At 41.1% G+C, this 14,294-nt stretch overlaps 1 protein-coding gene across 26 annotated transcripts in view; it reads right to left on the bottom strand.

Moving 5' to 3' along the window:
* adgrl2a (adhesion G protein-coupled receptor L2a) overlaps nt 1-10,689 on the bottom strand; it is a 94,954-nt gene extending 84,265 nt beyond the window's left edge. For 7 of the 26 annotated variants that reach the window (XM_071487976.1, XM_071487980.1, XM_071487974.1 and 4 more), the window contains exon 1: nt 9,397-10,687. The gene's annotated coding sequence lies outside the window, so the exon portion shown is untranslated. Of the gene's footprint in view, nt 1-2,890; nt 3,622-4,608; nt 6,990-9,396 lie in introns of those variants that run through there. The other 19 variants (XM_071487972.1, XM_071487971.1, XM_071487970.1 and 16 more) reach the window with 9 other exon arrangements.
* Nucleotides 10,690-14,294: the final 3,605 nt, after the last annotated feature.

Here is a 14,294-nt window from a genome sequence, read left to right on the forward strand (position 1 = left end):
AATTTTACATTAGCTTGCCGATGTTGGCTTTTTAGCCACAAAAGGAGGATTCCTCAAAAAGCCATTTCAGGCTTTAGTGACTGTTTTTATATAGTGTCAGTCAGCGACATAAAACAGTCTGTAAAACCGCAAACGTGACGTTTTTTGAAATGAAAAACAATTTACAATTATACTTTGGCATTCCACATAAATCCAAGAATATCATTGTTTGTGCCGCTGATGGGTCACGGTTTAATGTGGCTGATTACACAACTACAATTATTTTTTTTTAAAAATTGTTCCATGAACGGGGACGAAATAAAATGCCTTTTTTGTTTTTGCTTTCAAAAGAAAACCAAATTTAGTGATTAAAATGTTTCAGATAAACTGAAGGATTAAAATGCTCCTTTATGGACTGAAAAACATGTTGTGCATCTTAAACCAAATAAACCATTTAAAAACCCATTAGCTGAAGAATGCTCATCATAAAGCTGGAAACCCGATTGTTTTCCCTTTAAGAAAAGTTAATGTTTTAGAGGACAGCGACCCAGTAATAATAGGGGTGACCAGAAATAATAACCATCTTGATTTTATCCTTAAACAAATGCTTTCGTCATCTTGTAGAAGTTTGCATATGTTATCCATATACGCACTTTCCTGATTTGAGGGAATCTATGATGTAGTCTACTCAACATGACGGTCAGTTCCTGTCAATTCCATTCCTTTTTGTTTCTCCACATCTCTCCTCCAGTGATAAGATACCAGGTGCGAGGTAGAAGCTGCAGTTGTCACACGCGTCTAAATTACTAAAACCAGTGCTAGGAACTGACTAGCTGAATTGGACAAAACAGGTCAGTCTAGTGGTTATAGCAGTCAGGGTATGTGTGATTTATAGCAGAATTCACACCAGCAGAGCCGCCTCACACCTCATTTAGAAGGAGGCATGATGAATGATTAGAGCAGCCTGTATATGTCTTTTTCCTCTGCAAACTATCGAAAAGATCAAATCACACAGAGACGCACACTGAGGTGTCAATATTAAGCATTCCAATTTTCACTAGAAATACATGAATAATCTACACACACACACACATTCAGGAGCTCAACTTATCTGCAGTATTTAAGATGTTCATTACCTAACCCCCAGCCCCCCGGCAGTGGAGGAGGAGTTGGATCCAACAGGCAGCAGTGAATGCCAGGCCTGGCACAGCTGTACAAGCAAAGCTGTAAAGAGAAGTCACCGGCCACTGTCGCTCAATCTTCCCCTGCGTTAATCCCACACTATCTGCATTCACGTCAGACCCACTCCTCATGTCCCTGCATTGCTTTTCACACTCCTACATTCAATTTGGCAGGAAAGCAGGAAAGTGGACATGTTGCATCACTTCTCCTGGCTGAAAATCCTCTCGGCATTGTTCCCCTCCAATAATCTTTTTCTGAGACAGCGTGATGGCTCTGTTATGATGTACAATTGATCCAATAGTCATTTCAGCAATATATTTCTCGCTTCTTGTTTTCTCTTTCAGGTATTCAGTCAACCAAATAAAGTGTGCGCACAAATGGAGGTTTGGTTATGTTACTCCAATACTAGATGCTTGCTTTGTGACGTTTAACAGCAGCATAGCAAATATGAGCATATGAGATTTAAAAGCCTTTAATGCTCCTGAATCTCTTCTTAGCTGATCAGATCATCTTCTGAATGGCCTCAATACACAAGCAGGGCGGTGCGTGTGAGTGTGCGCGAACAAGAGTCAGCATCATTTATCTGTATTCATCATTCACAATATTACAGAGAGACAACGTGCTGTCATTTCATACCCTGCACTGTTACTGTAGCTGGACAAACGCGCTGAAGAATGACCGCTCAAGTGGTGGTCAGGTTTTACTAAGCCAGCACTCTTAAACCCCCCCCCCATGTTTTACAGATGGGAATTTTACACCAAAGCTCCAACGGAGCCAAATCCTGGCCCTCAGGGCAGAAATTTTATTTTAACATCTCTTTTTGGGATTGACATTTTGTCCTCTGTTTTCAAATGTTTTCCCAAGAAGCATCTCTCCGGTTGACCCAAGCAGAGACCATTGCCTCTGGCTTGTCACGGAGAAAAGAGTGATGCGGCTCTACGGGCAACAGAGAGGGAGGCTCTGTACTGAGACAGCAGCAGGTGCAGCTGTGACAGTTGCCGTGTTGTTGCTAGCCCCACACTGTAGTCAAGATGAGGTTCACAGATGTAGCCACTCAGTGCAGTGGTTTATTGGCTGCCTGAAACAATGCATCTCTGTCAAGAACAACTCCTCCATGAAACAAGGCGTAGAAAAACCTCATTCTGACACATAAGGTCAATTCTGCTCCACAGCAACACAATCAAAGCTCCCTCTGCTCTGCCAACAAACAAAACAAATTCCAACCTGAAGCAATCATGCCGAAATATGAAGGTCTGAGACATATTTTCATGGCAAGTGATTTGTCTGTCTAAAGCATAATAATAATAATAATAATAGTACATTTAAAAAAAAATAACAATAATAATAATAATAATAATAATAATAATAATAATAATGTATATTACGCATACAGGTTAATATGTTTATTTGTAATTCTGTTATAATTCTAATGCAATATAATGATATAATTAGCACAAATTTTGGCACTAAGTATTCAAGCATTTTCATTGTGTCAAAACACATTTCTGATTAATTATTACCAAGCCTCTCTCTAGCGCGCATGCTTCTTGAGTCAACCAAGTACCACCCAAGGCTGCACTTTACCCCCAGGTGGATCATGCAAGGCATGCATTCCAATCAAGCGACACTTTCAACATATCGCGCCTACAGAAAATTAATGGCACCCATTATGCCGTGACTTTTTTTTTTTTTTTCCCTTTTCTTTTTCTTTTTCAGAGAGAAAGCAAACCTGATTCCTTTCTTCAATTCAGACTCCCCGAAGTAGTCCGCAAAGTCCAGTCCAAGGTAGAGTTTTGTTGTATCTCAGAGTAGCGGAGATCTGAGATAATATGACTGTTGTTTTCCTGTAAAGCACCCAGTCTCTGCTTGTTCAATTACTGGAAGGAGCTTCAACGAGGGCGGTTAAATCATTTGCAGAGACATTATCTACGCAGAGAGAGAAAGACAGAGAAGGAGAGAAGGAGGGAGGTGGGGGGAATGGAGAGAGAGAGAGAGAGAGAGAGACAGGGAGAGAGAGAGAGAAAGAGAGGGAGAGCAGACATAGGGGCCAAACTTCAGTCTGCAGAGGAAACAGAAACATTTTTTGTGGACCACACATGGTGGGTTCTGCGAGGATAAAAGCAGCAGGATTCATGATTCACTCCAGAAAATTAATAGACTAATACACTTCTCTCTGTTTCAATGCCAGAAACCACAGAAGAAGATACAATTGTTTTCATTACAGGTGATGTTAGATATCAGTGTAGATTCTCAAAATGCACCCGGAATTTATGAGTGAGCCACCACAAACTTCATTCTACCTCACATATGTCGCCTCCAAACAAAACCAACTCACAAGTGCTCATCTGTCAGCGTGAGCAATCATTAAGAGATAATTTGATTGTTTTTTCAACCTCAGCTGTGTTTGATGTCTCTGGCATGCTAGCAATTGAACAGACAATTATTTTGTTGATTAGCTTAGTTTTCAGCAACTTACCGTGCCTGTGATATTCCTCTGAAACTCCCAGACCAGACGCTCAACTCCATCTGACTTGGCAGCTACATTACGAGAACAAAGCTTCCACACTCCCCCAACTAAATACTGTACAATAAAATATCATTTATCAATCCCTCAGACTTCAAAATCAGCCAAACCAGATCACCAAATGAGCGCATAGGATGAAATATCCGGTGATGTATATTCTTTACATTATATATAATACATACCTACATATGATTTCAACTGTGAAGTCACCAGCACACTTGTACACAGTGCATTTACTTGCATATCTCATATTTTTTCACTACTATTTGATCTATTTGATCATTAAAAATCAATGCAAACTGCGCTCCAACATAAACGCTTTAATCTGCCGTTGTTTTCTGAAGAACTCTTGGTACATCAGTATGAACACAAGATGAAGATCTAGTGAACCACATTTCTTTTTACTGAATCATAACATGTTCTTACTTCCACTTTCCCCCGCTTTAAAACGCTCTGCTGGTGTTTTTTAAATACCTTTACTGGGTTGTTGCTACTTCCAGCTGTTGCTATCTCAGACTGTTTTAAAGTTCGTAGCATAGTTCATTTAATTGCTAAATAGTATGTAACTCAACACAATAGGTATGCAAATGACTTTCACAGACAGCAGCCAGAGCTACATCTGTAGTACAGCACCAAAAAACGAAATAAATGTAATAATTAAAAAAAAATGTTTAAAAAATAAAATAAAATAAAAAAACATCTGCCATTTGAACAAAGTAAAATAATATTCTAATGTTGAACACTGCTTACCAGTTTTGCACTACGCTTGGATAATGTCAGTCTGAATATATTAAAAACACCCACAGCCCAACATGAAATTATTTTTGAAAAAATAAGAAGAAGAAGAAGAAGAAGAAGAAGAAGAAGAAGAAGAAGAAGAAGAAGAAGAAGAAAAAAGGAACGGGGAGTAAAACTTTTCTCACTTGCAATGAGTCACAATCGTCAAGGACAACAGCCTATATGGCAGAAATATATTGCCCTGGCATGTTTACCCACACCATTCCTAAATAACAGCCCTGTCTTGTTGGAAAAGGGGCTTTTAAGTGTGGATGTGCTTCGCTCTCCTATAATCCAGCCGAGACATTACTTCTTCCCTTGGCAGACGTCCGCAGATCCCCCCTCTCTCCCAGCCAGGCCTTGCTCTCGGCTGCTATGGCAGAGCCGCAATAACTGCTGTTTGCTTAGAGCCTTGCCTCCCAGGTTCTCCTCTGTCACACAGAAATTGAATATTTTCCCAAATAGTGTTGCAGCTGTGCACAGATAAGGACAAGTCCTGTTCACATAGCACAAAGAATGAGACAGGGTTTTTGTGTGTGTGTGTGTGTGTGTGTGTGTGTGTGTGTGTGTGTGTTTCTGCCTGTCTGTCTGTCTGTCTACGTGTGTGTGTGTGTGTGTGTGTGTGTGTCTACATTGTTAGTCTTTAAATTAAAAAAAGAATAAATGTAACAAATTAAATGAGAGCAAGTAAAATAACTATCGTGTTTAAAATGTAATTATGAAAACAATTACGCCCTTTTCAATCATTACAAACATGTTTGTAATTTTCTAATTATCTTTAAATTATCCAATAGAAAGTACTGCTCATTCAGCTGCTTTAATTTCTATCTGTAAAACAATAATCTGTAAATTCCTCTAAAGTTTTTTTGTTTTTTTTTCTTCCTCCCAGCGCTTTATTAACAGACATTTCCTGCACTCGTCTTAGGAGTGACCTAAACACACACCGCTAATAGCACACAGCTTATCTTATCCGAAACCCAGGTAGTGTTTTCAACATGATGTAAAATACGGAGGCACGATCAGAAACCAGGCCAATGTGTTACACACATCGTTCTATGACCAGAAGACGGGACTTTTCATGACCCACTTTTGTACTTTGCACTTCCTTTTCTTCTGAATACCTTTCAGAGAATCGCAAAATGACTGAAGCAATGAACAAGAGATGCCAGATAAGCTCATGGAGGCTGCCACTTAACCAGAGCTCAGAGAGCTATACGAGAGCCATCGGCTAATATCCATGTTGCTCCTTGTCATCAGAGTTTGAATTGACCCTTACTTTCCACCGCCTATGTCCTTGCTGTGTAATGTTCTGCTAGGAAATTATTTAGGCAAGCAGAAAGTTTCACCTGCCATTTCGGGGGTACCGAATCCCCTGCTGCACCAGAGGCCTTTGGCAAGTGGAAACAAATGTTTCACAAAATGGCAGGGAGGGGAACACACTGGCGCACAGCGTTTTACTGATTGCCAATCGTAAAATAAAATCAGTCATGAAAGGGGAGGTATTCTGGCCCACCAAAGGCCTGCACATTGCATCAAATTTGCCATAGCTTTCTTTTACAGCCTTGTTTATTCGCTTTAATGGCGAGCAGTTATCCGCACAGTATGGCTCCATGTAGGTGGTTAGTAGAAGAAAAGATTGCATCTGAAAACACAAACCCACAATTTATGTGCCAAACAAGCAACGGGATGTAAATCTAAATGCTTTAACTCCCTGCAATCCTCTACTTCTGACACATTCACAACCTCTTTCATTTGCCTGATTTTGCTATAGAGGAGCTAACATCCTCATTTGTAAGAAATGCTACTTGAAATAGTCCCTCGTCCCTTGCACTTTGTTAGCTATCAAAGGCTGTGATGGGAGTGAATACAAAAAATAAAAGAAGAAGAAGAGCTTGAATTTGATGTTGACTGTGGACAAAAGCCCAACATCCCCATAGTGTAACGCTGACACAAACAATCCCATCAGCCACAATGCAACCCTTAAATTAGTCATATGGACGCGCCAATCGCTGCTCACACAAAGACAACAGACGGATATCCACGCTTGTGAAACACTGCCACAAAAACAAAGTGAGCAAATGTTGCCACTGGTCAGTGTGTGTGAGCTCAAATTGAATTAAATCCATAACAAATTACCTTAATAAAGCCAGAGTGGAAGTTCCCGGCCTGTTGTTATAATTTTTAAAACTGGAGAGGCTATGAAAGCTGTGTTATGATCTGTTTAATGCACCAGTCAAATATCCGTAGACAGTACAAAACCTCAGCTGCTGCTCTGGGGGCGAAAAAAAACAACCCATCCCAGCACAAAATGAAGCAACAGTCCGTAATGTCACAAATTTTGATGCCTTCACACCCACTCACTCATTCACACTCACTGGCGTAAGAGTCTCGTGTGCTGCAAGAGGGCTGAGAATCGAGCGATATGTCGCACTTTGTCTCCCCCAAAACCCACATAGAAGTGTGCCGGGCCGTATTGATCCACGAGCTGAGAGGAACGCACAAGCAAAGAGAGGCAATCTGGTGCTCTAGCAGATCAAGAGCAGCTGCAGTTCTTTGAAACCGGACGCACTTCCACTGAAACAAGGCTATAGAGCGAAAAAGGTACTCTCTTGGGCTGGGCTCAACGGTAAAATGCTCATAATGGCATACTCGGGCTGAAGATATCAAGCAACAAGACATTTGAGAAGACAGTTTCCTTCTTAAATCCGCACTCACGAGTAGTTTGTATTACCTCCGTTGAGTGTACATACACCTGTTTTTCAGACGATGACAAATGGAATAACTATTTTGCTGCTGTTTCAATGAAGAAAAAAAACGTCATCTTTACAATAATCCATGTTTAAGATTTTTTAATTGTGTTATTTTCTACTCAGAACCCCCTCCCCCCAAACCCACAGCATTACACTATTTACTCTTTGTGAGTCACTGTACAATTACCTTGTTGTGTGAAAGCTGCCATTCTCCCACACCACCACATAAACAAATTCGAGAGAGATTATGTTATACAGAAGATGTCACACAGACCTACTTACAAGAATGGGAGGAAGATACACAAGTCTTTGAGTTTCACCAGCTCACACACATATTCTCAAGCCTTTTCAGGCTCCGCCAAAACCTGTGGCAGAAAATACGACTCCTTCCATTGTGCAAGGGCTCTGACCACTTTGATATGCTAATATGTTCCTTCCAAACAGCTGGAATTTGCACTTGCATTAATTCAAACTTTTTTTTTTTCTCGCCACGCACAAACATGTGAAAATGAAGTTCCCCAATACAGAAGCTTGAAGGAGCAGTGTAGCCCTGAAGCCTGATAAAAGCATGCTTTAGCTCATTTCATACACATTCCTGAAAACTCAAGACTTATTCACAACTGAGTTGCCTTTGTATTTAACTGAGTGTCACTGTGGTGAGGGCGATAAAGCCACTTCATCATCTCAAGGATAAAGTCTCAGAAAAGGTTGTGCAGCATTTACCTTTTCAACTGGGATTTCTGTATTTGATCATTTCAATACATATTTAATTCTAACAACTCAACAAATGTCCCACTGTACAGTATCTACGTTCCATGACAGGGCAGCTATGATGAATGCGTCCTACAGACACATGAAGAGACCAAACATAGAAATGAGACACATTCATGGACCCTAATCCAGGCAGGAATTCGTAGCTCTGTCTCTCTTAAGATCAGACGCACCACCAAAAGAAAAAAAAAAAAAACAACAACAACAAAAAAAAAAAAAAAAAAAGCTGAGGACACGTGAACACTGGAGCTAAATTTATCCCTAAAGCACTGGTCGATCAGTGAGGACTGCTGCTGTGCATCACCGGCTGGCCGCTGGCTCGTTTCTCGGGCCAGGGGAGGCTCACACCGCACCGCATGTGCGCCTCTGCTCCCCTACTCTTTAACACATGGTTGACAAGACGCGGTCGGAATCGGCAGGCCTAAATAATAAATGTGCAGTAAAAGGATCTAATTTTACTGCCACTCTGCGCCGACTGCGTTTGAGTTAAGTCCAAGCTGCCAAATCCGCCTCCACTTTACGTATGTTTTCGTTTTAATTTCTCCCTTTGATTCATCTCCATGACATTTCCTACGATTGTAGCCCATTGCATCATGGGCTATCTCTCGCCAAAACTAATTATTACATGGGTAGGCGAGGCTTCACTGTTTTTTTTTTTTTTTCTTCTTTTCTTTCTTTGGACAAATAGCCTAGCCCCAATTATAATGGATTAGTCTGTGAATGCTCTCAAGAATTACACCGACATCGCTTCTCAGGTCACAGCTTCCAGCATAAATCCCTATTCAACCCAACAATACCATCAGTGGATTTAAAAACCTCGGTGACCAGCACCGCCACCAAACTCCACCTCAACTTTAGAGGCACAAATTCCACTTAAATGAGGCTTTTACATGTTCTGGTTCACGCAAATGCGCTGCTCCCCCTCTTTAAGAAAAAAAATAAATACTTTCCATTCAACCAAACTCTGCAGCCGAACAAATCAATCCACATCTGGTTATGTTTTCATTTGCCATTTTTTTTTTTTTTTTTTTTTTTTAAATAGACCCTCGGACTATTAAAATGGCTACAAAAGAGGTGTTTTGTTTTAAAGACTTACTCATTACTCAAACCAAATTAAGACCCCCCTGTAAAATCTAACCCCTTTTACATACTTTTTTTTTTTTTTAACTAAAAGTAGCTAAAATTAAGTGTAAGACTTGACTAGTGTTTTCTTTTGTTTTTGTTTTTTTTAATACCCTAAGCCCCGAAAGCAAATGCAGAGCTCTGAAGTGAGCAAGCAAAGGAGGAAAAGTTACTGCACTCCACATCAACTAGTCAAATACAGGCTTGGGGTGTGATTTAAAAAGTGGTGGTGGTGCAGGAGAAGAAGAAGAAGAAGAAGAAGAAGAGGAAGAGGAAGAAAACTTCTCTTACCTTTCTTGAAAAGCAGTGAAGCCAAACAAGGCTTAAATGTTGTCAGTGCGGAGGGGGACGTGAACAGTGAAAATGTCAGTCTGATGAGAACTCCTCTGCAGCGAAGAGAGTGAGTCTGCGGGTCTGAGGCATGCTCCCCTTATCTGGGACGGAGGCTGGCTACCAGGCGGCGGGTCCCTCTCTCAGCCCGTACATTCCCCTGCACCGGGCGCACGCTTCCATGGCAGGCAAGGCGCTGCTGCGCGCTCAGTCCAAACTCAGCAGCAGCTCAAACGCACCTCTGAGCGGCTCAGCTATTCTCGGCTCTCCCTCTGTGCGCCTTCACCCCACGAAGCGGCACAGCAACAACAAACAAGGGGAGGAGAAGAGAAGCGGAGCTCGGGAATCACAGAAAGAGAAAAAAAAAAAAAAAAAAAAAAAATTCAATGAATTGAAAAAAAAAAAAAAAAAAAGATAAGAGTGACTGAGAGGGACAGAGAAGAGTGAGGGCTTTTTCAGTGTCTGCTGACGGGGGAGAAGAGCACCGCTCCCCGCTACTTTAGCCGCCGACGCTGCTCTCTCCTGGCTTCTTGTGAATGAGGCTGTGAAGACTGGGCAAGTTTCAGCGGCTCGCCTCTGGAAAAGATCCCGCTCACAGTGTTGAGACACTTGGTGGAAGCGGCGCGGAGCGGGCTTCCAGTAAACAGCGCCAGTGCAGTGGAGAGCAGGCTGCCGTCTGCAGGAGCCGTCTGAGCGGAGGGCTCCACCAAAACCTGACATGGATTCTACATCCGCGATGACTCGGAGTCTAGACCCGCGTACGAGACTAATCACATTAACTTACTATCATGCCCGGCAGGACTCAGCTCAGCTTTTTTTTTTTTTTTTTTAAGATTCAGAGAAGATTCAACTACATCATAATAACACGGAGGAGGTTATCAATTCACCCCCTCATTTTGCCTCCTTTTCTGTTTAGAGATGCAACACTGGCTTCCTTTTGGGCATGAGAGGCCCTAGACAGCCCAGCCTATTCAACCAATGACAGAGGACTCATTTTACTGTAATACTACCAAGCATCAAAAGGAACATGGAAGTACAGGCAGACCCCCCCCTCCTCCCCCCTCACTCACTCACTCACTCACTCACTCCAACTGGCCCCACAGGATAACAGGCTGGCCCGAGCAGCAGTGGTCAAGCTTCTGCTGCTGGTCCTGCTGGTGTGTGGAGCCAAGCAGTTTTTCAAACCAAGAATCTCTCCACAGTTCTGAGTGGGTTTTTTTTTTTCCTCTCCTGACTTTTCTTTTAGATGATTCATGACACCATACAGCAGTCAAGGGAATTTTGTCAGGCCGCTGCGGTTTTGACCCTTACACTCCGTTACACTAAGCTGCTATGTTGGTGATCTACAATTTGTATTCACTGTAAAATGCGGGTGATTACAAGATTTCTAAAAGGACGCCGCTTTTGAAATGAAGCTGAGCTATGACCTCATAAAAAGTTGAATATATTTGTCCACCCGAGGAAAATCAAATTTTTATTTTGTTTCCTTAGAGTCTCTATCTTTATAAGGAGGCCTATAAATAAACAAAACACAGGGAGGTCACAAATGTTTTATGTTGAATTCTGCATTTGCTGAAGACTTGGAACATGTTATGATCTGGTTGAGGAATTCTGTCCAGAAACATTATCAGACAGGACGTGGGTCCACACCTGGCTTCAATAAAAACTGTCTTTCACCCACTATTGGGAAATGTGAAGTTGAGTCATGCTTGCCAGGTGAAGGTGAACGCAGGAGAGAGGCAGACTTATGTTTTCATAAGCATAATTTTACATAATAATACAGCCATTTTTTTTTTTGCAAGGGACAAAAAAAGAGAAAACAGATGTATCAAAAGGTCAACCAGTGGCAGGTATCCATATCTAGAGAAATGTTTATTTATAAGCCAAGACCAAAAACACATGTGGTGTCTCGATGGCTTCAGCGATGAACAGCTTAAACTGCCATTTTGCATGAATTCATTAAAATCTGCTTCCTCGGATTGTCAACAGAGGGCATTAGATTTGTATTGCTTTTCTTCTGGATGAACATAATTCCCTCAACCGTCAAATTCAAGACCAGATTTAAAAAAAAAAAAAAAAAAAGTGGTTAGGACAGAGATATCAGAGAGAGTTACCAACTTTCTTTTTTTTTTTTTGCTAATTGAAGATCACCTTGTGCTTGTGACCCCCGCTCGTGCTGTCATTGCTTTGACGAGTCACAGCGGTTGCACATAAATTGTTTATATGCAAGTGTTTATGATGAACTCTGATATAGTCATATCTTGCAAAGGCGGCACAATATTGCACATAATCACTCACCAAATGGTGCATGATAAATGGTGGCCCTTCAGCGGAGCCCGAACACATTCAGAGGGTGAAGAACAAAGGCAGAAATCATCACTGCATTTCAAAATATCATATATATATATATATATATATATATATATATATATATATATATATATATATATCTATATATATAGATATATATATATACAACAAAGCTGAAAATGTAAATGTATGTTGGAAGGATAGTAAAGATGTAACTGCTGTGTTTTTCTGTCTTCATATCAGTTGAAAATGGCGGCAGATGCTTCAGACAGACCTCAGTCATCCATGGAGAGAGCAAACGTCTCCCCATTTCCCATGTGGCTCCCAGCCTGCCTCTGAACCTTCAATTGTTCACCTAACAATGCTTATTGGTCCCTTCCCAAAATATTTGCACATGATTGACATCTCAGGCACACATGACCAATTGCAGGACTGCTGCTGACCCCGACAAATCAGTGTCCTCTCGCTGATGACGGACAACGACGTGGTCAGGGTGAATGCTTCAGAGCACATTCAACAAAGCCGCGCCAGACCTCCATCGCACAGTCGTCGCTCCTGAGGTGTTTTTGACCTTCCTTATTTTCTCATTTCATTCAGCTTTACTGGGCTTGACCTCGACATACTCAACACAGTTTGCTTGTGTCATGTACTTGAGTTCAAACCTGTAACTGAGACATTGTCTAAGCTACAGTCTTGTTTGGTGTAAAGTGCAGATAAAAGGATCCGTTTTGGGACACATTTTCTTCATGTCACATGTCTTCCAGCTATCTTAGAGCACAAGTTCAAAGTGAAGCTTTAAGTACGTGAACTGCGAGCCAGTCGTGTTTCTTTCCATGCTTCGTTTGCATGAAATCCAGCAGCTTGATCTGTTCCAAACCAAGGGAAACTCCTCCACATCACAACTGCCCCGACTTTTTTTTTTCAGTATTCTCTCATCAATTTTGTCAAGCTGGCTTTAGTGGGCTCCTTGGATATCAAACTCTCAGAGCAGACTCATAATCAAAGAAGGCCTCTCTACACAGTGGAGACTTGGTTAATATTTATGTAGCCATGGGTAACCATGCAGCTTGGAGTTTCCACCTCACTTCTGCAACACCTCGAGGAGCTGCCCTGTTTCTTGCACAGGATGAACTGGGCACAGAGCTGATTTAAGGAGGCAACAGGGCTTGTTTTAGCTTTTTTTTTTTTAAATTTGAGGTTTTACTGTGTATAATGTAAATTCTGTCTGTCTGAATACTTACAAAGCCTTCCAGTAAGTTGTTGAATTTCAACCTGTGGCCAACGATGTAATAAATAATAGCCTATATAATTTAAAGCTCTCTAGTAAAATTGGGTTCCTTAGGGATTTTAAAATGAGAGGACAGCTGGATACCACCTTAATTTTAGGCTGGTTTTATTTACCAATTCTTTGCTATGAATATGTTGCCAAACATTTTGAAACAGTACATTATTATTAACTGTTGTTATGTTCAGCAGCATCCTGAAACAGACAAGTTGACAGAGACATTATTTTGCTTTCACTTTGCTGTTGGGGTTAATTAAAAATGAATGGATTATCATATGTTAATGAAAACCTGTTGTTGTGCGTTTTTTATTTGCTTGCCAACTACTGGTTAATCTTCTGAGGCTCATATTTCATCATCATTTCTAGTGCTTTTTTCATTAAACAGATCTAAGAAAGACAGCCCCCCCCCCCCCCCCCCCCCCCCCCCCCCCAAAAAATCTACTTCTGTCTCAATGTAAATCAACACGTGCTGTGAGCTGGCACACCAAGTAAAATATCAAATCAAGTCCCAATGAATGATCTCATCATTCTGCTCAAATTTCAGTTATTTAATCACTCTGTCTGTTCACAAAAAAAAATGCTGCTAGAGTCAGTCCCCCCTGAAAAGAGCCCAGGACATATAATTGACCCAGCAGACAGGAAGCAATTAAAAAGAAGTCAAACACATGAGGGGGCTTTGAGATCAAATTTGAAAAAAGCAAGGTCCAGTGTTGGGCACATTGGGCTCTGGTTTGCACAACTGTCAAATAAGTTGACTGTTAAAAGACCACACGACATAAACAAATCATTTTAAGCAAACTGTGTCGTGAGGTAAACATTAGAGAATATTAGCACTCCTTCAACTGTGTTCTATAATCAAACCTTTTTCAGAAACACACTCTCTGGTGCAAAAACAGCCTTTTGCTCCATCTGAGGTTTGATGTATGAGAGACATGTTGGTTTAAACAAGCACAGGAGAGCAACAGAAATAGGTGAAGAATCTCCATTCAAATGTTTTGTATGGAAACTTAGCCAAGTGGAAACAGATGTGCTTCACTTGTGACCTATAAAAAAATGATATATGGTCACTAGTAATATGATTCAGCAGAGGCCAACAGTTCCAATTTGCTTCACTTTGCCGTGTTGTACTCTGTGTAGTGTAAATGTGGACGTATTTTTCAAACAAAGGTTCTGGCATTTTGCACTACAAACCCAGTGAATGCTCAGTATACTTTGAAATGACTTGGTTGAGAGAAAGATCCATTTATTCATGATTGCAACACAT

The sequence above is a fragment of the Trachinotus anak genome, unplaced genomic scaffold (genome assembly GCF_046630095.1).
Source record: "Trachinotus anak isolate AG129_WGS33_773 ecotype Australia unplaced genomic scaffold, CSIRO_AGI_Tana_v1 ptg000010l, whole genome shotgun sequence".
Classification (NCBI taxonomy): domain Eukaryota; kingdom Metazoa; phylum Chordata; class Actinopteri; order Carangiformes; family Carangidae; genus Trachinotus; species Trachinotus anak.